General features: G+C 47.4%; 1 protein-coding gene across 2 annotated transcripts in view; it reads right to left on the minus strand.

Moving 5' to 3' along the window:
• NEK7 (NIMA related kinase 7) overlaps window positions 1-26192 on the minus strand; it is a 364704-nt gene that overhangs the window by 332327 nt on the left and 6185 nt on the right. For both annotated transcript variants that reach the window (XM_078643944.1, XM_078643953.1), the window contains exon 2: window positions 11616-11764. The gene's annotated coding sequence lies outside the window, so the exon portion shown is untranslated. The remainder of the gene's footprint in view (window positions 1-11615; window positions 11765-26192) is intronic.

A 26192-nucleotide genomic window follows, 5' to 3' on the forward strand; every position in this document is an offset into this window, starting at 1 on the left:
AACACCCTTACTGTCTCCGGGGATGTGGGGAGGAAGGAACTTTTATCCATACTATCTGGGAATGTCCGATAATAATTGATTACTGGAGGCAGGTAATGCGCACCATTTCCCAAACTCTTGAGGTCTCCCTTCCACCGGACCCCCACAAGTGCCTGCTGAATGTGTGGGACCCAAATGATCTCACGCGCCAGGGACAACTTTGGGCCACTGTGGGCATTATGGTTGCCAAGAGAGATATAGCGCAGAAATGGGGGGCGACAGATTCACCTACATTGACGCAATGGTGTAACAACATGGACGTGCTAATGCTGACAGAAAGAGCGGTATATACGATGAGGGCAAACCCTCGTAAGTGGAATAAAATATGGCTGCCATGGAACAGGAATCGGGGGGATTTATGTGATCCACTGAGGGAAGATGAAGTTGACAGCTCGGACGAGGAGGGGGAGGAAGACTGAGACTGCCCCACAGATAGTCATGGGTGGTGGTGGCAACGATTGCCCCAAGATGAGAATGCGACCGGGTAGGATGCCCGACTGTAGCCAGTACACATGAGACTCGAAATGATTCTATAATCACGTCGTCATTATAACTGTATAGAACATTGCCAATACTGCCGAAGTTACTGCCTGATTTGCTAATATAATATTGAGATTAAATGTTTGGTTATGATTTGTTATAAAACTAAAAGTAAGACGCCAATATACTCTGAGTAAGCGATGGTTATATAATTGCTGCATATCTCCAATTTGACGCCGCCGGACTTGGCGTTGTCGGCTGAAGGGCTGTGTTAATTATCTGTGTGGAGCTCACCTACATGAAGCAGCCGGCCCCAGGGTTGTAGGCTCACCGCTGTGTAATGATAACAAAAGTATAATAAAGGTCTTACAAAAAAAAACACTCTAGGAGAGGGAGTGGTCTGGCCACATATGATGATGGCTGTTTGAATTCGCGCACCGCGTAAAGGGGGTCCTAGATGGCGACATGGGTCTTGTAAGAACCACGTAAGAACAGTACATAAGTGACCGGGGACATAGGACAAGGCGAAGCAGACACCCTCACACCAGAGAACGACACTGCTGCAGCCTTGAACGCCAAATCAAGGCCTGGGCCTGTACTGTATTGGGAGCCGCAGATTAAAGTGAGAGGCATCACCCGAACTTGAGACGGCCTGGCACGGCCCTTAGCGACAAACTGCTCCTGCCTGCGTATCTTGAGGAGTGTCTGAGGTATCCTGGAGGGGTTCGGGATAAGCTGACCCCTCCCCCTTTCCCGCTTGACTAGGGCAACGCAACAGAGGACCCAATAGTGCTGGCGAAGCCCAACACCTGCGGGCCTTTGCGGAAGACAACGCCCATCCAAGCGACGACCTGGCACGACAACCCATGCTGGACTCCCCTTGCCTGTGGAGCAATCGGTGAATATAAGGAGTACTCAGGTACTCCTTGAGTGATTCGGAACAAGAGGACCCCACCTCCCTCTCGCTCGCTTGAGACGATGAGATGGAGGGCTGATGGCGTAGCGAAGACCCAGTGAGCGTTGCCCTGACCATTGGCTTGCGGAATGGGTCCTGGAGGACCAAGACCCTCATAATACAGAATATTGGCTACACACACCTTAAGAGGGGGAGCCCTCCCTGCTTGAACTGGATTTCTCCTTGTCCCTGACCTGTATGGCTTCATGAACTCTTCCTCCTACTGCCTGCCCAACACCAGATACACCAACGGGGGATGACCTCAGGAGGGACATTGGATCCCCGATGCAGTAGTGTACCCAGAGGCGGTACTCTCTCCGGGGCGAATAATTCTGGTTGTCTCGGCAGCGCCACTGCAGGGGAAACACCCCCCTCAGTTCTCAATACACAGTGAACGACACCCATAGCGAGAGGCCTCATTCCTACAGGAGGACTGAGGATGGCGAGTTGAGGAGCCTCTGCCGGATTGCCCAATACCACAGGATCGCCTACGTTACCCACCAGGTGAACTGTTCGCTTACGGGACCTCTACTTCTACCCTCTCCACTGCCTTCTGGATAGAGCGCCAACTTACTGCCTTCACCTCCATGACTCAGCTACCCATAGAACGCCCCCCCATAGAGCGCACCCCCGGCGAGGACACCGCCTATGTATTCAAAGTCGTTTTGCACCTGGCCTGCTGAGCACATGGACCCACGATTAAAGAATTCCAGCTACTCCATTGAGGATGCCGGAGCCCCCCACGCCACTGTACGGCAGGGCCCTTCTCCTAACCGGAATCCCCAAGGTCGTGCTTGCACACGTGACCTGGATGGTGAATGTACCCGCTCCACCCAAAGGTGAACCACACACAACTACATACTCTACACACTAGCTCAGGATTGCCAGCAGAGACACTAGCCCACACACACTGAGGCCCTGACAGGTGACACAGGGATGACCCCTGGCAAGACCAAAAGGAAGCCTGGGAGACAGCTCCTCTTCACTGAAGAGTTGGAACAGGGTCGCCCCACCTCTGGCACCCAGAATACAACCCCTATGGTATAGAGTTCACCCCACCCCACCCCACTATGGCTGCCTCCCCAAATGCCACTATGGAGAGTATACTCCACGAAATTTCAAACGTGGACCAGTGACTAAAGGGCACGGAGACGTCAATTTCCACCTTTACTGCAGAGACAAAGTTCATACGCACAGACAACGCAGGCTTCCAGAACCGTATGGACGGCCTGGCTCAACATGTCTCTACGATGGAGGCCCATCTTAATACTATAATGTACCGAGACCAGGAACTCCTCTACCTACGCAGTAAGGTCACGGACCTAGAATATAGAAGCAGTCGAGATAATGTCTGCTTCTTTGGATATCCGGAGGGAGTGGAGGGCTCTGATTTCAGGGCTGTCCTTGGAGCCACCCTCCCGAAACTCAGAGGCCTAACCTTTGATCCACCACTGGAGATACAACGGGCCCATCGTATTGGCCCGCCTAGCCTAGGAACCCCTCTATGCCCATGACCGCTCATTGATTGATTCCTGCGCAATAATCAGGCCTGTCAGCTGATCATGGTGGCCTGCACTCACGGACACTATACGGTTGACGGTCCCGAGATCCAGATAGCAGTGGTCTTTTCAAAGGAGACCAATGGGCGCCGCAAACCTTTCCTTTCCCTCAGACCTCTCCGAAGGCAAATGGACGTTAAATATGGAGTTTTTGAACCCAGACGCTTCCGGATCACCAGAGACGGAGTTTCCAAAGAGTTCTATGATCCGAAGGACCGCCGCCTCTTCCTGGAAAGCCTCACACCTCAGGACATGGACCAAGCTGCATCTTACCCGGGAGACAATCCGACCTACCGACCGGCGGACCCCTCACCGGGCACTGGTGGAGCTCTGAGGCCCCGATCCAGGAGTAGAGATCTGGACAGGGGTGCTCGCTTCTTGGGAGACAAGACACAGGCTCTCCAAGAGGTGGCCGCACTCACGCAAGAACACAATAGGGACAATACACGCTCCACCCTGAAACCAGCCCCTGCGGAGGTGAGCTCGTCCTGAACTGTACCCACCCCCCTGACAGGCTGGGGAGAAGAGGCTTGCCGCTGGGCTACCCAAGGAACACAACCGACGGACGGCTGAGTACTAGATCCTATATTATGTTTTAAAAAGTTCTCCTCTCTCGCTCCCTCCCTTCTCCATTTGAAATGTTCATGGTATTGTTCAATGGCTATTGGCAAATTGTATGCTCTCTCTGCATTGTGTCACCTGTCTCTTATGGGTTGTCTCCTCAAGTACATAGCCCTCCAACATCACCAACACTACCTCCTTGAACCGGACACACACACACCTAATCTCAGAGAGGACAACACTAGGGAGCCAATGCCTATCCAGCTTCGAACGGTGTACATGTCTAAATGTCTGCCAAGACTTACCCCACCACTCTCCCCCACACCTGGATTAGGACAGAGACTATGGCTCTATATGCCCCTGACCCCGACGGCCCCAGCTGTTCCATACCCCTCTCATACATAGCCTACCCTTGTACCTACTAACTTCTAACGAGACTGTACTGCCAGCCCTACGAACCATACTTACCCAGGTTTGACACGCATGACTGTACCTGCACCCGCTATTGTCCTCTACATCTCCCTGCGGCGACACCGTGGACTCTGTGCCCCCAACCTCAGGTGCAATTTCGGCTCTACATCCCACAATACATCCACAGGCCCCCACTGAACGCACTTGTCATATCAGAATCATACGCGACCACATAAACCAGGGAACGTGGTAATATCGGCCCCTCAAATGCCATTGGGAACACAGATTGCCTACGCGGTAGCTACTACTCCTCCCCGTATCAGCGGTGCTCCTTCTTCGTGAGACACTGAACATTTCTTTCTTCCCCTTTCCCCTCCCCTGTTGTTTAAACAGCAGCCGAATGAAAACGGTACACTGAAGTACTCCCTGGAGGGCCCCGCTTCCCAACACACATGAGCTCGCAAACTTAGGCCTGCAGCAAACGGTTCCTCACTCCCAGAGACGCACTCATTGCATGCGATTACCCCATATCCCCTACAACCCATTCTCCTGCTCCAGCTCAAACCTACGGCGTCACAACCACTTAAATGGCACCCAAACAACTGCCACCGTGTACCATCAGAGGACCCAGATAGCACCCTGCCCTGCGTGCCATTTCTCTTACTTGGCCTTTCGCCAACCCCCCATCCTCCTCCCCTCCCCTAGCCTTGCCTATCCCCCACCCTTATCCCACTTTGTCCTTTACCACCCACCACAGCCTGTGCTGACCCCACTCTCACTCCCCCCTCATATCTGTTGATGCTACCCTCCCACCCACGCAACACCAAGCACACAGGATAAATCCCCAACCAGGCCCCCCCCCCCCCATATTGTGTTCTCCACTAACAACTAGACATCCGCATCCACTACTTAGAACGCAGATGGCAGTGACTAGACTCTGCCCTTCCAGCCCAATTGGGCATCCTCTTGAGAATGTCAACGGCCTCACCCATTATATCAAGAGCAAGAAAGTTCTCACGTACCTTCAGATAAAAAAAACTAATATCGCTCTCCTACAGGAGACACACCTGGACGCCATAGAGTGCGACAAACTGCGCCGGGACTGGGTGGGGAGGGTATACTATAGCAACATGTCAACGCAAACGCCCACCGAGGGGAGGACCTCTGTGGAAATGCGGAGTCGCTGTTCTTATTTGCAAATCCATACCGGTCACCCTTGCTAAATCTTGGTCTGACCCCGATGGCAGATACATATTTGTCAAGCTGAATATGGGGGATAAATCCCTGTGTTTAGGGTTTGTATATGCCCCAACAGGTTATAAACGCTCCTTTTTCCTCTGACTGAACCGAATTCTCATGGAGATAGGGGTGTCATTGGTGGGGACTGGAACCTTGCCCGCCACGCGGTGTTAGACAGGACAAGACCCCTGGACAAGGGGAACGACAGGGACAGAGCTATACTGGGCGACATAGCCTCGGACCACGGCCATGTCACCATGTGTCTCTGTCACCCAGTGGACAAGTACACATTCCTATCATCGGCCCACGGAATCCAGTGACGCCTGGACTACTTTCTCATATCCCACTCTGTGGTTGCGCTCGTTGATGAGTCACGCACACTAGAGGCCGCTCTTTCCAACCACTCACGGATACCTATAGCAATAGATTTAGGACTTACTTCCCCAGGCCCCAAACCCTGGAGCCACAAAATTAAGAGGTACCGCTTACCCAAAGGTAAGGCCCAATTGAAGGCACATATGTCCACTTAATTGACGGATAATAAGTCTTCAGTGTCTCCTGTAGAATGCTATGGGCAGCCGCAAAAGAAACTATCAGAGGACGGCTGATGCAAGATGCAGCGGCGTCTAACAAAAAGGCGGCACTCCGTCATATTGAAGACCAGATTATCTCCCTCACCCGCCTCTACTCCTTCCACCCCTGCGTACCGACTCGCCACCGCCTAGAAGTAGCCCATATGACCCTCAACGGCCTACACACCTCCAAAGAGGAATATGCCATCCAACGCCTCAAAGGAAGACACTATGATCAAGGTGATAAAGCTGTCCGTTTACTGGCGGCACAGCTGAGGCAACGAGAGGCTGCGATGGTTATCCCTGCGATCCGAAGTACAGCCGGTGTAATCCTCACTCGACCACAAGACATAGCCAACGAATTTGCCTCATTTTATGAGAAACTGTACACCCTGGGGTGTACAGCCAATGAGGAGCAGTTGACTGCAAACCTCGAGAGTATCGACCTACCACGCCTCTCAGACAAAGTCAGAGAACACAGCCATTGCCAAATTACACTACCATAAATCTCAAGGAGAAGATGGGTTCCCAGCAGAATACTATAGGTGGTCAGGAGAGGAGGCTATTGACACTACATGCTGCTCTGCAAGAGGCCAACAGAACTGCATCCCTAGGCCATATCTCCACCAGAGCGGTGATTGCGGTTATACCCAATTCAGGGAGAGGCGCACTCTCCTGCGGCAGCTACTGCCCCATCTCCCTTATAAACGGGTACATTAAAATCCTGGCCAGTAAACTAGCAGCCCGGCTGAGCAAGGTCATCCCATCCCTCATTCATAACACACAGGTCAGTTTTGTCCTAGACTGCTCTTCCAGAAATCACCTCTGCATGCTGGCGCACACACACTATGGGCTGCTAAAGGCCTACCAGATGATTTAGTGGCCCTCTCCTTGGACGCGGAAAAGGTTTTTGACCGCATTGACTGGGGTAACCTCTTCGCTGTCATGAGGCTCTATGGATTAGGTGACCAATTTATTTCTAAAGTCTGTCTGCTTTATAAGTATCCCATGGCCCAGGCCAATTGTGGTGGATTCCTATCAGACAACTTTCAGAGCCATAGAGGTACCAGTTAGGGAAGCCCACTTTTCCCCCTGCTGTTCCTGAGAATCCTTAGCTGCTCTCATCCGTCACTCATCACATATGTATTTATAACGTGTGTCCCCGTTGAGGGTGGCCTATCTAAAATATACCTCTAAGCTGACAATGTCCTCCTCACCTTTAGAGACCTCTGACATTCATTTCCCAGAACTCCTAAGGGTCATCGACGGCTTTGCTGCCCTATATGGCTATAAAGTGAACTGTGACAAAAGCGAGGCACCCCCACTTTCCTCCGGCACTACGAAAGCTTCGATCCATGGCTATCCATTCTGCTGGAAGCCATGCTATCTTAAATACCTTAGTGTACTAGTAAACAGAGGCCTGGAGAACATGGTCACAGACAACCTGACACCCCTAATTACGCAAATGATAACAGATTTCGACAAATGGTACCTTTTGGACTTCTCCCTGTGGGGAAGACTTCAAGCAGTGCAAAAGGTGACCTTACTGCGCTTTACATACATCCTGGGAATGCTCCCCATCGTAGTGCCCCTAGCCACACTACGACAAATAGACACTTGAATATGGGCCTTCGTCTAGGGCTCTACCCGCCCTCGTCCATCCACATCCAAGCTTATGGCTCACCGATCTTCCGGCAGATTAGGGCTACCGTCCCTAAAGCACTACTCTTTGGCCCTCCACCTCTCACAGCTCGATTATCTGCTGCCCGATACACCTGATCCACCGCAATGGGCCGCATTAGAATGATCACTCCTCAGTGTGGGGATGGTCTTAGCCCCCTTTAAAGTACTCACAGACCCCCTTTGCCCCTCCTACAGCCAGTGATACAGGCCACGAACAAGGTATGGCAGTGGGCACATGGCCTTTTAGGCATTAACCACCGCCTACACGCAAAAGCTCCGCTATGGGGCAACAACAGCATCCGTATAAATATCCAAACACTTCAGTGGCCCAAATGGAAAGCAGCAGGAGTATGAACACTAGATCAAGTCCTGCAACATGGCAACCTAAAACCCTTCATCCAGCTCAGAGAAGAATTTAGTCCATCTCCACAACTGCCCAATATCGTCCTCAACCAGGGACTCCTCATCTCATACACAGAAGAAACCCAACTCATCCTCTCTCTCACCGAAGACACCACCACCACCGAAGACACCACCACCACCACCACCACCACCGAAGACACCTCCACCACCAGATAAAACTTCCAGGACGCTATGACCAACGTGACGGACTGGATGAAGTCCAAAGGCCTAAAATTGAACACAGACAAGAAGGAAATGCTCATCTTCAGCTGAACGCCATACCCAGGAAACAGCTCCTGGTGGCCCTCCACCCTCGGACCCGCATCAACCCCCAATACCCACTGCAGGAAGGTAGGCATCATACTGGACAGGGAGTTCTCCATGAGGCGCCAGGTGAACACAGTCACCTCCTCCGGTTTCCATATCCTCTGAATGCTCCGTAAGATCTACAGGTGGATCCCATCCAGCACCAGGAAAACAGTAAAGCAGGCCCTCATCACCAGCCGGCTGGACAATGGCAACGCACTCTATGAAGGAATAACACACCAACTACTGACACGACTCCAGATCATCCAAAACACAGCAGCAAGGCGCATACTGGATCTCCCAAAACGGTCTAGCAAAACCCACCCCCCCCACCTCAGAGACCTCCACTGGATGCCAATCAATAAGAGATGCCACTTCAAACTTCTCACCCACACGTTCAAGGCCCTCCACAACATAGAACCAGCCTACATCAACCACTGAATGACCTTTCACAAGCCCACCAGAATACTCTGCTCAGCCCATCTAGCCCTCGCACACATCCGTTGAGCCAGAGGAGGAGGTGGGGAGGTGATGATCCTTCTTCTATCTCACTGCAAAGTCCTGGAACGACCTGCCCCTCCACCTCTAGACCTCCACCCCCCTTGCAGACTTGAGAAGAGCACTGAAAACCTTGCTGTTCGACCAACCGGCCCAGCCCCAGGGCCTGGATACCCACCAGGCTGATAAGCTGCGCTATACAAATCCAAATTGATTGATTGATTGACCCTCTGGCAGCTTGGCACAGAGCAGGCAGGTTTAACTTGAGGCAATGTGTAAAGTATTAATACAACACTTCAAACAGTAACACAGAGAAAACACCACAAAAGAACTCCACACCAGAATGCCAAAAAGCCAATAAGCAGAAGTCAAGATATGAATTTTTAAAGAAGGAGCGAGGGAAGGGGAAAGGAGCCATGCACGGCCCCCTCAACAAAAGTACCTTGAACCTGGTCGCAACAGCGAGATGCGGGGTACAGCCCAGTGTTGTGACTGTGTAAATCAAGCAGTTGAGGGTATGCGTTGATTTTCTCCATGCAACAATGGCCTTGCGCTGGTTCTGAAGATGAAGCGCGGTTTCCAAGATGCGTTGGTTCCTAAGCCGAGGGAATGCGTCGATCGTCTCTCACTGCAGTGACAGCGATGCAGTGGTTCTGATGTGTTGGTTCCGATGGCGCTGCACTCGTCCCAAGTGTGATGTGTCGGCGAAGCGTCGATTCTGCTTTACGCAGCAGAGAATACGTCGGCTCCACTGGAGCAAGCACCTGGATCCACTTCCAATGGATCAGGCACAGGAACATGGGGTAAGACTTTGATATTCCCTGAGTCTTAAAACAAGAGGCAAGCCAGCATGCTCTTGGAGATGACTCTCGGTTCAAGTAAGTTAGTCCACTTCTTCATCAGTAGGGCAGAGAGTAGCAGGCAGCAGGGCAGCACAGCAGAAGAAGAGCAGTTCTTCCAGAGCAGCAGTCAAGCAGAGTGGCAGTCTTTTTAGCAGCCCAACAGTCTTTCCTCCTGGCAGAGATCTGCACCAGTCTAGTAGTGTCTAATTTGGTGGGTTCAGAGACTCAGTACTTCTACCCAGTTGTGCATTTGAAGTGGAGGTGACTTCAAAGAGGAACTTTAAAGTGCACAGAGGTCCTTCCTCCCAGCTCTGGCACCAGACTCACTACATGGGGTATGCAACCCTTTGTGTGGGGACAGCACACTATCTATTCAGGTGCAAGTGTCAGCCCGTCCCTCCCATCCTGCCCAGGATGACCAGTCAGGATGTGGGTGGTTAGTCACACCTAACCTTCCGTAGTGTGTAGCAGTCTAGAGGAAATACACTCAGCCCACACACTTTTAGCACACCATAAAAAGCTTCCCCAGCAGCGCCTTGATGGCATTGGTGTGCATGAGGCCACTTGCTCAAATGACTTGGAGGTGTGCCTTGTACCCAAGCACCACAAACAGACCTGGTGAGGGTCTGAAATGGAAATCTGGCCATGGCAGACCAGCAGGTCTTCAAGCCTGACTTTTCTGGGAGGAGACATTTCTTAAAGCACCGCAAAAGAGAACTTCTGTGAAAAAATATAATCATGAAGAGCATGCCCAGATCCACAATGGGTTCCTGAGCAGAAAAAGGTACTTATGGATGGGTGCCATGGCAGTGCTACAGAGACGTTACAACTACAGTCCAACCGAGAGACCTACTATAAAATTTCCAGATCCAGTCTGGCACCTAGGGATATTCAAGAAATTAGGAATCTGCAAAAAGAAGAAGCCATCAGAATTGCTGTATGTAACAAGAGCTTAACAGCAACCTTGTTGTATTATTCTTGTTCTTATTGGTGTGCAGAAGAATGATGATGAATTTAATCCAGATCTAATAGTGACTGGGGGTGAATGTCTGAAATGTTTCAGCGCTCCGTCCATCATCTCCTTGTGTTTGCCTTAAGTTGGCAGGGTATGCCCAGATGTGGGTCCCTTGCTCACTTTGCCACTAGATTCAAGCTAGCCAGGCTGATGAGGGGTGTTACCACAAAACCGGTCCCAGGATGCTTGTTTCCGGCCCAGGGAAGACCTGGCTTGGCAGTGCGGGCTGGACTGTTTCCATGAGGAACAGGGTCAAGACTGATTTGCATATGGCTGGCTCTGAACTGGGGTGGCGAAGTAAGCTAAAGAACGATGATGAGTTCAACCCAGATCTGTGACTGGGGTGAGTGAAATGTTTCAGGGCTCCGTCCATCATCTCCTTGTGTTTGTCTTATTCTTAAGATCCAGACAATATGCACACTGTAGAGCAGCTAAATGTATTCTGCTCATCCTTGTTTGAGTACAATGTCTCAGTTTTATTGTATGTCAAAATCAAAACTATCTTGCTATGCATCGGAGTTTGGAAAGTGTTTCAGCAGTTCCAGTACAACATGCATTGTTTTTTCTTTCTACTACTCATACACCCTCTTCTGTCAAAGCCCTCTAAATCCTGTGGGAAGCAACCGTGATCATGTATACCCTACCAGAGTATGGTGTATCTACTTGCCCACCAGAGTATGGTGTATCTACTTGCCCACAACTGTAGACAGCTCTGTGCTCTTTGTTACCACCAAAGCCCAGTTACAGAACTGTGTGACCACTCGCTGTTGAGGCTTTATTTCCAAGGATAGAAGTGTGTGTTCTTGGAGATGCTGTTAATTTTAGACTCATTAAAGCATGTACTTATTACAGGCCAAGACACCTCTAAAATGTTCACGTTTTGAATCATTGTGCAATAAGACAAATCGCAATGAAAACAGACAATTGAAGGCAGTTACTCTCATTAACGAATTAAACTGAAACCTTTAAGCATCGTCCTCAGTGCATGCATCTAATCAAATAAAGGCTGGTCAAGGGCAGTCTCAATGCTGAAGAAAGTACGAGGAAAATTACCTTTGATTGTTGAGTTTTCAAAGTGAAATCCAGCGAAGGTGAGAAATATATGTTCTAGATCAGAAAAGCTTTCTTTCTTCTAAATGACACGTGAACCCCTTGGAGCCATCCAGGTCAGGCAATGTTTCTTCAGATGAAGTAGCATGAGGCTAAAAAAAAAAAAATGCAGATTTATTTAGATAATAATAAATAACCCAGGATTTGAAAAGAGCGGCAAATCGCCCATGAGGGTCTCAAGGATCTAAATGATAGGCACGAGGGAGTAAGTGATTTGCTCAGAATCACAGGATGTTGATGCTGACGGCGATGCTTGAACCCTATTACCACCGTCTCCGAAGTGAGCAACCCATGCCGTTATGCCACATTTGAAACCCACAGGTCTGTTTACACCTAAACAAAGAGAGCAGTTCTCCTTTACACCGCTTTATTTCCTATGAACTGCATGCACCACAATCAACTGAAAGCAAGATCATCATCCTACTCATGGGTCTTGAGTGGCACAAGTCAGAAACAGTTTTGCACTATCTACATTCATGTTCCCAGATCTGAACGCTACCCAGCTCGGAACAACAACATAATGGGGTGAAAGTAGTCCTCTTAATATGAATATATATATATATATATATATATATATATATATATATATATATATATATATATATATATATATATATATATATATATATATACAAACCAATTTCTTAATTAACAATCATACTTTTACTAATTGACTCTTTCTGCAAGATTTAACCATTTCCTATTTAGCTATATTTTACTTATCAATTAAAGAGTTTTAGAAGGAAAGAGTGCCCTATATCTACAACTTTACAGCCCTATTATAGAAAAAGGTTATGACATTTTGTAATCACATTTGTTGACTTTAATCTTATGAATCTTGTACTTTTACAGATCTCTCATGTTAAGGACAAAATAAGGACTGAATTAATGTAAATCTTTTAGGATACATGATACAACTCATGAAGCAACACTGTATCACTATGCACAGCAAAACCCGTGAACTCATTTTGCAAGGCAAATTACCTACTAAAAAAAGAACATTTCTCATTAGTAATTCCCAAAACACATGGATAGGTGCACATCAATGAATCCAAAATAAGGTATAAATGCCTGTTAGAATGGGAATTTCACCTGCATTGTTATGGGCATGTTCCCTCTTCTAGAGTGCCTGAATGCAACTAAAACTGCTATCCTGTTCCTGGCTTGATATTGGCCATGGCACCACTCTAATCTAGCAGGTATGCAGAGGCCTAGGACTGGCTTTGACAATGTGAGGTTCAGGAACTGGAGAGGTGCACCAAGAGTAACGTCATAGTGAACAGTTGACTGTGTTAGATAATGGCATGTTACCAGACATGTTGTGGCTTACTGACCCGCTCTTCTAAAAGTTCTACTGTTATGTGTGATCCCCAACCCTAACACTGACATCGCATGTGTATTCAGAGGGCCTGGGAGTGCACTGTGATTCATATAAGGGAGGGGGAGGGGTGGATGAGAAGAGAGAGACCGACACTTTGCGTCCCCCTCGCACTGTCCATCTACCGCTCTCCATCCGTCCAAACCACCCACCTCTCTGCGACTCTCACTCTCTCCGTTTGTGCTTAGACACTGAAGCCAGTAGGATTCATTTTGGATGCCTCTGGCTTGGCACAAGAAGAAGGATAAGTAAAACTTCTGCAAACAGTGGAAGTGCATTGTCCGCATTCCTGTCTCTGGAAGGTGATGACCCAGACACTGAGCGGAGAAGGGAGAACATCTTAAGCACTTTACAAATGTAGCATGTTACTGTCAGAAATGACACGAGCACCTACATTCTGTCTTTTTTTTTGTCTCACTCATTACAACAGTTCTTACAGTGCAGCAAAAAGTATCATGCCATGCTCAAAAATCATTCTCATCACCAGGCCCAAAAAAATACACATACGGTTTAAAAAGTTTCAAAATAAAAATGCCATCATAGGATCTGGCCACACCCAAGTCAGCTATCGCAGTCAAAGGCGAAATGTAACACTAAAAATATCGCTGAATTGTCACAGTATTCATTTCAGAGCAGTGCCATGGTATATGCATGTGGACAAGAAGAACACACAAGCTAACACCCCCTACCCCACCACTCACTCTCACTAAGTTGCTTTTTTCCTTCTACAGCCACGCTGAAGTTTGCCTGTGCAGTTTGCCGCAGTCACATGTGCACCTCAATTATAAACAAGCATTTGCAATGCAATAGGTCTTGCATTAGGAAAGATTGAGCTAATGGTATTGTCAATGACAAATTGTGTATTTATGTGTTGGTTTTGAAAATAGCAAAATTAATAGCTTTGTCATTTACAATGCCAATACTTTTAACTTTCGCAAATGTGACACCTATAGAATTTGTAATGTAATATGTGTTGTATTTACGTGACTTAGATGTATTGATATCACAAATAACAATGCCTTCTTTTCATTTTTAAAAATAATTAATACTTAAATTAAAGTTATTGTAAATTATAATGGCAATAGCTTAAACTTTTGTAAATAACTTTTGTGAAGATTATGTTCAGTGTATTTTATTGTGACGAAAATCCAACAACAGAAGTGAAATATTAACATCTTTTTGTGACATTTGTAATAAAGTTCGAAACATTGAGAGAACATATTTGAACCAGTTGTTGTTGAATGGTTGCACAGACTGGTGCTGTGGTGGCGCGGAGTAATGTTGTGGTGGCGGCGAGTGATGCTGTAGTGTTCAGTGATGCTGTGGTAGCACATAGTGATGTTGTGGTGCCCCTGAGTGATGCTGTGGTGGTGCTGAGTGATACTGTAGTGATGCGATAGATAAAGTGAGTGCGATAGATAGAGGGAGGGCGATAGATAGATAGAGTGATGGCGATAGATAGATACATAGCTAGATAGAGTGAGGGCAATTGATAGACAGATAGATAGAGTGAGGGCAATAGATGTTAGGGATCCATAAGTAATATGCAATAACACAGCACGGCACAAAGTTATGTTTTCTCTTTCTCTCTCCCGCTTACCTTTCCGGTTCCATCCTTCCACCTTTTGACTTTTTATTCCATCACAGCTGCCAACAATATCCATGAAGTAGCTTTTTGTGCTCTTTAAGGAACTAGCACCAGTTGGATGAGAAGCAGCACAAAGGCAATATTATACCCATACATTATTTGCATTGCGACTGCCAAAATTAGAACAGTACTGAAAAATAGTCCCATAACCTCTCTGGCACGCACCAAAAACCTTAAGTGGTAGGGACAATATGTTACCCTACTAGTCACTAAGCTGGCAGACAGTTCTTTAGATAGCACAGCAGAACTCTTACATGTCCAATGACCATGTGTGGGTAGCTCATCCAAGCTTGCTTTTTCCTTTGTATACTGACAATAATATTTCTATCTGTATAATGTGATAAAACAGGACTTGTCCCATAAAGCATAGCAAAAAAAAACGTGAAGTGAATGACCAACTAATGCATGAACCTGGAAAACGTGAGAGCTCTGTGGCAGGTGGAGGTGGGGTGGGAGAGGGTGCTGCTTTAAGAAAGTGGCTTCACTTGTGTACTCGCTGGTAAGTGATGAACTGCACTTTGAAATGGTTTTACAGCAGTATACGCACACTGACAAAAACTGTGCTCAAACAAACCCACTGTGAAACCACACACTCAGACATATATATTTTAGAACCTGGTTACATCAAACGGAGTGTGTAGAATGCCCCCAACGTAAATCAGTGCCATTTAAAGCGGTTTCTCGCAGCGATGGCGATTTCCAGGTGTGAACGAGACTCCTGTCAAGGAGCTCAAAAGAAAATGGTTCAAGTTGCGGGCCTTGCAGATAAAATGTGAGACTTGTAGGTGTGATGAACTATACAAAAAAGTAGCACACACAAATATACAGTTCACGTTTCACTTTGTAAAGATCGTTTTTAAAGTCCTGAAAGATTGGGGGGAGGTAAGGGAGATTATGGCTCGGAGTCCACAGATGGCGAACCTGCCTCGTTTTCAGTGCCCTGAATTAATTAATATAAATGACCCGACCCCTTTGTGCAGGGGGTAACCTAAGCGTGTGTCGGAAACAATGGGGCCATTAAAGCCCCCTTTCTTCCCTGTACGGCTGAAAGGGTAGACACGAGCGACTTGTGACAGGCCCCACAATTGGACACACGGGCCGGACCACCTGTGGGCTCCCTGCCACCCCCACCAGCTGGAAGCGGGACGATACGGTGGTGCTGGTACAGGGATGTAAGATAGAGGAGGAATCTGTGTGCAAACTGTTCAGCTCCAGAGGCTTGTAAGAGGGGGCATGCTCTGCACCACAAATTTACATGTTTCTATAAAGCAGGACATATCTCGGAGTAAGTCAACAATCACAGCCGGGGAGTGACGGCAAGAAAAGGAGTGGAAAAAAGAGTAGGCTAATGCAAACAAGAGAAGTAAAGCTGAAGACCACGCAAGTTCTGCGTGCCAAGGAATGCATTTGACCCTCTTGCAGAATGGTGTGCAACAAAACGCGTGGCCGCTGCGGAGATGTGGTTTGTGGTACAGGTCTGCGGGTGGGCGCTTGACGCAGGTTTGACGCCGCCGGGTTACGGGCTTTGATTAACCTGAACTTGAACTTCCTCGGGCTGACACCTGGTGGCGGCCGAAAACAACCGAGTCCCTTTTACTGCTGCAAGGAATAAACTTTACCTTTGACCAGAGGCGTCTGCGCTCGGGACCTCGCACAATCCGCGCTTTGTCTTCTGTGTGAGTGTCACATGGACGAGACAATCAACTGGATCCACTGCAGTCATAAAACCGAGCCCCGTCCAAGCTACCTGACACCATAAACACACACGTTACATCATGGCGCGTGCACTTTATGTATCACACCAACTTGTCTGAAGAAGTTTACCCTTCTGATCACTGAAGAATCTTGTTCCTCGCAAATAAAACAAAAAGTGGATTTAAGCAACTTTATAAACCTTGTGGTTAACAGGTTTATCGCGTCGTCTTTACGGACTGTGTGCTTGCTCTTTAAATATCTAAATCAATCGGTGTGTGTTGGCGCTTGTGTGCACGGTCACTCTGAATTTCTCACCTGGTTATCACGGTTGGTTATCAACCTAGTTTATTGTGTTGGAGGTATTGAGACGGAGGAAGAAAGAGGCACGAGCCCACGGAAACTTAAAATGTTGAAATTAGAGTTTAGTAATAAAATAGCAAAATCTTGGAAATGCTGACTGATCAGAAGCAAAGCGTAGCAATACGCGTTGTAAAGTAAACATAACATACATCTGGGCGTAGCGACGTTTAAATGCAAAAGGACTTGCTCACGTGGATACACATCATGAGCCCAAAGAGTGTTTATTTTTTTTGCTGAGGAAAATATCACAAGTCACATCAATGCTACTCGTTAGACAGAGTACTCGTTAGACTTTCATGTGAGGTCTTTCCTATATCCTCGTCCCAGTAAACCAATAATGTCAAGTGTCTTCTCTTGATCACCCAGACACATGTAATAGTGCCGTAGGAGCGTGTCATCGATGCACAGACGCGTCAAGGACTCCTGGAACCCTGAGCATTGCTTTATTTTACTACGCATACATCAGGCAGAGCCCCCAGTTGTCCTGACTGCACAAGGGTACAAAGAATGCAGTGTTGCAATGCAAATGATAGTGAGCAGGGGGTGGGGATGTCTCTTTCATAATGCTCACGGGACGTAATAAGAGTAACCTTCGCTGTCTCCTCGTGAAATCGAGCAGGCATGTTATTCTCTAATAGTGTCCCTGAGATGCGAGAAGGATGTCTCTGACTGGTGTTCATGGGCTATGAGCAGGGTATCTTCTGAACTGTAAAGAAAGCACTGGTGGCCTCCGGCATGAGAGCAGCAGGGTGTCTCTCACTGAGCTGTATGATGTCTCCTCTGGGATGTGATGTGGGTATCATGCCCCCACGGTCGTCTCCCTGGCAGTGCAGGCACGCGGGATGTCAGTCAGCGGTACCTGAGCACGCACCGCCTGGTTGATAGCATTGTTGATTGGTGCCGTGGGAGTTTACTCGGCAAACAAGGCGGTGCTTAGTGCGGCCGCGCCAATCCGCTGCAGGCGGGGCAGGAAGCGCGGCGAGGCACCGCCCACCGGCGGTAGAAGTCTAGCCGGGCAGAGGTGGCCGGATAGTGACGGATGCCGCGCGCGGACACCAGGGCTGGCGCGAGTGGGACTCCAGGACACCCCGCACAACTGACTGACACCGGGACTCTGAGGGGCTCATTACAATGCGTCCCCGTCTTCGAACAGGCCAGGTGATGCGGCCGAGATACCAGGGGAGTCGCGACGAAAGAGCCAGGTGAGTGGGGGGGGGGGGGCTGTGTGCGTGCGTGTGTGTGTGTGTGTGCGTGCGTGTGCATGCGTGAGTGTGGCTGTGTGTGTGTGTTTGCGCACTTCAGGGAATCTGAGGCAGGAGATGGGCACGGCGCCGGCCTGGACGTGCGCGTCCACAGATCCCAATCGCTGCGCGTGCCCGACCCCTGTCTCAGATTCCCAGGAGACGGGCAACATTAGTTGTCGAGCTGGACGCAATGCTTCGCATTGCTTTCTCCAGCTCGACCTAAAAAAAATGAAGACAAGTACTTGCCGTTTTCCTCTCAGTACAGACATAAGTTTAGGAATTAATAAAATCGAACTAAACACCATAGCTAAGAAGCCCTGATGCGCAAAAATGCAGGTTTGTATTCAAGCGTTTAAAGCAAGTTGACTTGTCTGCACCAGGAACGTTTCAATTCAAAATGCTTTTCCTAACTTTCATAGAGCTGCCACTATCAACCGTCTGACTTTGTGAAAATGTACTGTTCAAACTAAACACGGGCATCTGTCGATAATCAAAACAGTCCACGACAAGGAGCACATGCTAACAGGGATGGTTTGAATGCCAAATTGTGTCAATCTAAAAATACTACTATAGTGTTCTTAGTGTTGTTTTCTATATAGGGCACACAATGAACAACATATTTAAGACATATATTTGACAAGTGAGAGATGAATGGAGGTAATGGGATTTACTCTTCTGGAAAAAAGGCTTTAATTCTCACAGTATCAAGCACAGGAGAGGAGAAAAATTATGAACTGCCCAAGCTCTCTGTTTTCCCAGCAAATTGTGCCCATGGGAGGCTTGCTGACTGCACTTTTACTGGACGCAGTCCCATCCAAACACTGGTCTACTATGGGAAGATCTTAACATTACTACTGCAACTTTGCAATTGTCAAGATCAGAATAGGTCATCCTGCCATCAGAGGGCACGGGCATTGACCGATGACGTTGTGTGACCCTCTCTGAAACATAAACAGTAGTATGGAACCTTGAGTGCAACAAAAAGTAAATAAAGTATTGGCAATGCCAATAGGACTGGCTTTAAAGGAATATTGTATAATAATGTAAAGCATTACAAGTAAAAAGCATCAGAATATATGTATTTGTGTGGAAGCAAAGAACTGTAGAATATTGGTGTAGATTAAAAGGTCAGGTGACAGTTGCATTGTCAAGCCAGACCTAAAAATCCACGTCAGCTAATGACTGCACTCCTAACATCTGTGCTGCTGTCAAAGAAAAACAACATAGATTATCTAGTTATCTAAGACACTTTTTAAGGCATTACAATGTCATGTATGTGACCCTGAAAGTTCAAGCTCAGCCAGCTATATAAATAACCAAAATGATCACAGTTGGGGAGGGCAAGCACTAGTTTGTGGAAGCACACAACTTCTGTCCAATCAAAACAAGTACTATTGGCTCTCATCATGTAGGCATAGCCAAAGCCCCTACCCATTGGTACTCACAATTGACTGACAACAGCTGCGCTGTCAAGTCAGACCATAAAAACAGTCCTCTGCACATAAATTAGATAATTTGATACTAGTTATTAATACAATTAGTACTTTTTCTCACTTAGTCTTTTTTCCTTTTCGTCTGATGGAACAATGAGCCTCCCCACATTACTCAAAGCAGCTAAATGTAATTGAGGTGTATGTCAAAAGTGAAGGTTTTTTTGTGCAGATTCCAGGTTGTTACCTTTAGATCTTGGGTACTCATAGTACGGCCCGCGGGCCTCCAGCGGCCCGGCAAGCCTTCCGTGGCGGCCCGCGGACCCCCGAGACATCGTACCCGTGTTTTACATTTTTTTTAAGAGTGTCTGCAGCAGCGCAAGAGACTCTGCTGCTCTGTGGGGGCCGGACGATCCTAGTGATGGCCAGACTAAAGCTGCAGGGCCTAAGAAGAGGTGAAATATAACACCGCCTCATTAAAATGCAAATGGTCTTTTAAAGACCTGTGAAGTGCTCGGGTGCGGCTGTGAGCGTGTGTGTGCCCAGGCTGGCACACAGGCAGGGTGAGATGACAGAGGGAGTGCAAGGGAAAAGGAGGGGTATGGAGAGGGAGTAAGAGGGAGGGAGAGTAAGAGGGAGTGAGAGGGAGGGAAAGGGAGGAAGACGGAGAGTGAGTGAGAGGGAGGGAAAGGGAGGGAGATGGAGAGGGTGTGAGAGGGAGGGAAAGGGAGGGAGATGGAGAGGGTGTGAGAGGGAGGGAAAGGGAGGGAGACGGAGAGGGTGTGAGAGGGAGGGAAAGGGAGGGAGACGGAGAGGGAGTGAGAGGGAGGAAAATGGAGTGAGAGGGAGGAAAATGGAGTGCGAGTGAGAGGGAGGGAAATGGACTGAGAGTGAGTGAGAGGGAGGGAAAGGGAGTGAGAGGGAGGGAAAGGGAGTGAGAGGGAGGGAGAGGGAGGGAGACGGAGAGGGAGTGAAAGTTAGGGCGTGAGAGAGAGGGAAAGGGAGGGAGGGAGTGAGAGGGAGGGAAAGGGAGGGAAATGGAGGGAGAGGGAGGGAAATGGAGGGAGAGGGAGGGAGAGGGAGGGAAATGGAGGGAGAGGGAGGGAGAGGGCGGGAAAGGGAGGGAGAGGGCGGGAAAGGGAGTGAGAGGGGGGAAAGGGAGGGAGAGGGAGTGAGAGGGAGTGAGAGGGAGGGAGAGGGAGTGAGAGGGAGGGAGAGGGAGGGAGAGGGAGGGGGAGGGAGGGAGAGGGAGTCAGAGGGAGTGAGAGAAGGAGTGAGAGTGAGAGTGAGAGGGAGAGAAAGGGAGGGAGACGGAGTGAGAGGGAGAAAGGGAGGGAAAGGGAGTGAGAGGGAGGGAAAGGGAGGGAGAGGGAGAGGGAGTGAGAGGGCGGGAAAGGGAGGGAGACGGAGAGGGAGTGAGAGGGAGGGAAAGGGAGAGAGAGGGAGGGAGAGAGAGAGGGAGGGAAAGAGAGAGAGATGACAGAGGGAGTGGAAGGGAAAAGGAGGGGTATGGAGAGGGAGTAAGAGGGAGGGAGAGTAAGAGGGAGGGAGAGGGAGGGAAAGGGAGGAAGACGGAGAGTGAGTGAGAGGGAGGGAAAGGGAGGGAGATGGAGAGGGTGTGAGAGGGAGGGAAAGGGAGGGAGACGGAGAGGGAGGAAAATGGAGTGAGAGCGAGTGAGAAGGAGGAAAATGGAGTTAGAGCGAGTGAGAGGGAGGGAAATGGAGTGAGAGCGAGTGAGAGGGAGGGAGGGAATTGGACTGAGAGTGAGTGAGAGGGAGGGAAAGGGAGTGAGAGGGAGGGAAAGGGAGTGAGAGGGAGGGAAAGGGAGTGAGGGAGTGAGAGGGAGGGAGAAGGAGGAAGAGGGAGGAAGAGGGAGTGAGAGGGAGGGAGAGGGAGACAGAGGGAGACAGAGGGAGACAGAGGGAGTGAGAGTGAGAGGGAGAGAAAGGGAGGGAGACGGAGTGAGGTAGAAAGGGAGGGAAAGGGAGTAAGAGGAAGGGAAAGGGAGTGAGAGGGAGTGAGAGGGCGGGAAAGGGAGGGAGACGGAGAGGGAGTGAGAGGGAGGGAAAGGGAGAGAGAGGGAGGGAGAGAGAGAGAGAGGGAGTGAGACAGTCAGAGTGAGTGAGACAGAGGGAGAGCAGGAGAGAGAGGGAGTGATAGGGAGTGAGAGAGAGTGAGAGTGAGACGGTCAGAGTGAGTGAGACCGAGGAAGACAGGAGAGAGGGAGGGAGAGAGGGAGAGAGAGCTAGAGAGAGGGAGGGAGACCGAGAGAGAAAGAGAGATGTGTGTATGCCGGGTCTGATGGCTCAGTGGACGAAGGCGTCCGCTGCAGGGCCCTGTGATCAACCTCATGGTCAGTTTTTTTGTTGCTCTAGCCTCGCCCCCTCCCCCACTGACCCCACCCCCACCGAGGCGGCCCTCGGACACAAACCAAACTGTAAATTTGGCCCCCGAGAGAAAGTTTGTGATTACCCATGCTCTAGATGATGGCCCTTTTGTGGGACCACAATACCTCCACAGTCTCGATAACGAAATGCTAGAAATCTTCATCAAAGAGAGGTCTGGGAATGGCAGATATAGTAAAGCACTACCAGATTTCACAGCTTGTGGAGGTAAATGCACAGCGGCACTGTCCAAAAACATATACAGCACTTACATCAGAGTTTTGATGCCTTGACAATTCACATCCTCTACACTTCCTGTGTGGAGCTAAGCCCCCTGTAGTGCTTTCTTCAGCTAATTTCACAATTTTGACAGCCTGGCATGTAACACTAAAAGGCATCTCGAGGCAAGGCAAGCTTACAAAAGTGGCACAACTGTGGTTGGGAACTAGGCTTGGTCAAGTGTTAATGCTTAAAGGGTTTAAGGTCAACATCAGAATCTTTAGAATAAGAAACGTATCCCACAACTTGGCCAGTTACATCTTAGGCCTCTAATCAGGAAATGGTCTCCACAGAAGACACTTCCATTACCTTCAGCTCTATTATGATCCTGTACAGATGCGATCTTGAAACTCCTTCCACTTCTAAACCTTTTGAGACCAAACTTACTGATACATGATATGGGAGGCACAGGATTTCTCAACTATATTGCTTCCTCTCGGATTAATACACTTGACTTATTTCCCTTTCCACAAAGTTTCTGGAAGACTGATTTGGCGACATTATCGGACCAAGATTATGATAGTGTGCTGATGGCATTCTGGAAAGCAGTTCCATACTCCTACAGTCAGATTCAAATATCTACTTCACAACTACTTAACGCACAAGAGCCTGAGGAATATACAGCACGACTGCATCTCTCTATCTCAGGTTTGGAGCTCAAGAGAGACTTTTGGTCGCCAAGTTAAGCCACAGTTCTGCTCTAGGATCACTTTACAGTCCTCATTAAGGTCAAGCACTGGCTAAGTAGCTGCTAGCAGGCTAATGCTCAAGGTAGGTAAAAGGTAACTTTCTAAAAGTTACTTTTCCTAAATGTATATTACACTTCTAACTTCACCAACTGGTTGGTTTACTAATAAACATGAAAAATAGACTCTGAATTACTATTCTAGCCATTACATGTCAAAAGTTAAGGATTGAACTTCATAATCTGTACTTTTACGATTTCTAGGTTCCAGCCACAGCCTGCCAGTGAAAATAGCTTTTGGAGACTAGTTACCAGAGAAACTAGTCAACTTTAATTCCATTCCTGTCTCACGTTTAAATATCAGACGACGTACCTTGAGGGCAACAAGGTTTACTTAGGAGTGACTTAATATTTAAAAGTAGTTTCCCGCCTGTCAAAAAGGGTTAGTGTGACAGGAGGTTTTGAGGCAGCTGCAGTCAGGATCCACATTGTATGCTTAAAGCCATGTTTTACTCTTTGGATGATACAATAGGGGCTGCAGTCCGTTTCTGAATATGTACGCCTATTATTACTGTCTTGATAAAAATCAGCAAGACCAATCCCTCAGTTATCAGGCGAGTCCACTGCTTAAGCTTCCAACAACTTCAGTGTCAGGTCTACAAGAAAATGTCTAGCTTAAACTTTATCTCCACAGCAGCATTCTCTGTTCTTGATAATTTCTATATTCCCAGCCACAGAAAGAAAGCTCCACAGTGGCAGCAGGGTGTGGCATTCTTATCACCACCAACCCAAAACATGTTTGGGGACAAGACCAAGAAGACTGCTGGTTTAGTTTGCCACAGCACAAGAAAATCTTACTTCGATCAGGCGGATTATGAAGCTATGCGCATAAGATGCTCAAAATGGAATGTAGGGTTCATTAACACAAATTCTTTTTCATGGGTGAGAGCGCTACATTGCATTGAGTTGGTCAGGCGGCTTAGTGGACCCACTGCAGGAATTTTGGTTTGATCTAAAGGTGACAGGCTCAATTCTCAACAGTCTACTCAGCCTTTCATCTTTCCCAAGGTCAGATAACTAAAACCTGTTATTTCAGTGCCAAGATGCACTTTCATGGTAAATCATTACATATATTATTTTATAACTTCTTGATCAAACGCACATACACTTCTGGCTTCTTAGCACTAAAGCCTCTTTAAGAGTCAAAAGAGGAGTAAAGTAGGCATGAAAAGAGTTGTTTAAAGAAGTCTTTAATGCACTCCCAAAAGGCATGATTTCAGATTCTGTTCTCAAGTGGAATAGGAGTCAGTTCCTTGGGGTGGGTGCACAAAAGGTTAACTTCACCCTCCCATAGTCGTTTTAGCACATCTGAATATTTCCAAAGTATGTGCGGAGGCCGAGCACATACAGAGATGGAATTTATCCCTTTATTCTTCTTGAGATAAAATTGAGTACCTGGTTGTGAATGTTTTTAAACACTATGCATAGGATCTTGAAATCAATCCTTTATTTTATGGAGAGACAATTAAGTTCTTTCAACAATGGAGAAACATACTTCTTTTCTGGGTGCACTAAACATTAGTAAGGCTACACTGTTTAGTACAATCTGAAGCAGTTTTAGTTCTTTGGCTGGAAGTCCAGATATACAAGTTAGTGTATAAGGACAACTATTGCTGATGGTTGAGCATAAGTAGAGAGATATGGTATAACTTTCTTAATCTGCATAAGCATGAAAGACATTTAGAGACTACTGTGGGTAAATTGAGAGTTTCCCATCAAAAGGCACTCCCTGTCTGTTCTTAACAGAAGGTTTTGGAACAGGCAAAGTTCCTAGTTCGGAGGCCCAGTATATGTTACCCACTTTATTGTTCAGGACCATCACCTCTGTTGTATCTGCATTAGGTTTAAAGGAGTTTGTGCTCATCCAAGACCAAATATGCTTCATATTCTGTAAAGGTATTTGTGAAGGCAGTTGGCTCTCAGGCCGGATCAGCATCGTGAGTAATCTGCATACATCTATAGCTTGCAGCCCATAAATGAAAGATCCTTTTCCTAGGGTTTAGACATACATGTTAAAAAGGTTAGAAGACAGAGGACTCATGTCCAAATCTTCAAGTTACTTGCTGCCATACTCCCATAAGAGAATGTTGCACCACCTGGAAGCAGTCTGTCAAAAAAGACCACACTATCAATATTAAAGTCTCTGATTCCTGCCACCTTGACACTGTTTAGCAAGACCGTGTAATCTACTGTGCCAAAAATGGCAGACAGATCACATAAGACCTGTTCAGTGGTATGTCCGAGAACACTGTCTTGAGTGAGATTGTCTAGTATGGACAGTATCACTGACTTAATATTGCACCTCAGACAAAAACGTGCATTGAAAGGTATCAAGAAAGTTGGGTCTTGAGGAAAATTGCTCTAGGATTTGGACACACAGGAATTCAATATTTCGACAGTGTGGGAGTAGGGAAATTGGTCTGTAGTTATTCAAGATGGCAGGATCATCATTAGGTTTCTTCAATTAAAGTAGGATCACTGCCCTTGTGAGAGTTAGTGGTACTAAACCCTGAGTAAAAAAGGCACTAGCCAGTACTTCTAGGGGTTTACCCAAGCACAGATATAATAGGAACAAAGTAGAAGTTCAGCAAGATTCCAGAAGCGATCCAGATGTTTTTATGTGAAGTTTTACCTACAGATATAGAGTCTAGTTAAGGAAAAAAGCCTAAGTATCTCTTGCGCCTCCTTTCTTACATGTGGAAAGGTGGTGAAATCCCTTGTGAAATGCATTATTTGATTGTGCCAACTTTATTCTGTAAAAAGTAATTGCGCAAATCACAGTACGATTGATTAGGAGCTTGCTTAGGAACTATTCTTTCTGTAGAGGTGAACTCAAATGTGTTCTGTTTATGAAAAAAGGTCATCTTAGGATAACAGTGGTTCCAATATAAAATGGCGTTGACATTTGCAAAATGTAACTATTTGAAGCTCTGTCTTCAGCATTTTAAATTAGATTTCAATAATGCTCCAAGAATGCACCCTTATTATATGCAAATACACAAGAACTGAGCCAAGACCGGTGTTTTTATTCCCTAAGCAAACAATGAAGCCAGAAAATATTTGGTACTTGGAAAATACTGATTATGGTTGTAGACTATGTCTCAAAACTGTTTTGCAAGTTGCCTGGTTTCAAAATAAAATGTACCTACAAATATTTACGACTTAAAAAATAAAAGGTTTAGATACAGATTTAGTTAAGTGTACTGTAGTTAAAGGACAGCTCTAAACACCTTTTTTAAGCATCATTTAATTTTGTTGATACATGCCAATATTTAAAACAAAAAAATGGAGAATCAGCGTAAAATCAACGTGGTCCCCATTCTTAAAGAGAATCGTACAAGCTCTGTCACCTTGCA

The sequence above is a fragment of the Lissotriton helveticus genome, chromosome 1_1 (assembly GCF_964261635.1).
Source record: "Lissotriton helveticus chromosome 1_1, aLisHel1.1, whole genome shotgun sequence".
NCBI lineage: Eukaryota > Metazoa > Chordata > Amphibia > Caudata > Salamandridae > Lissotriton > Lissotriton helveticus.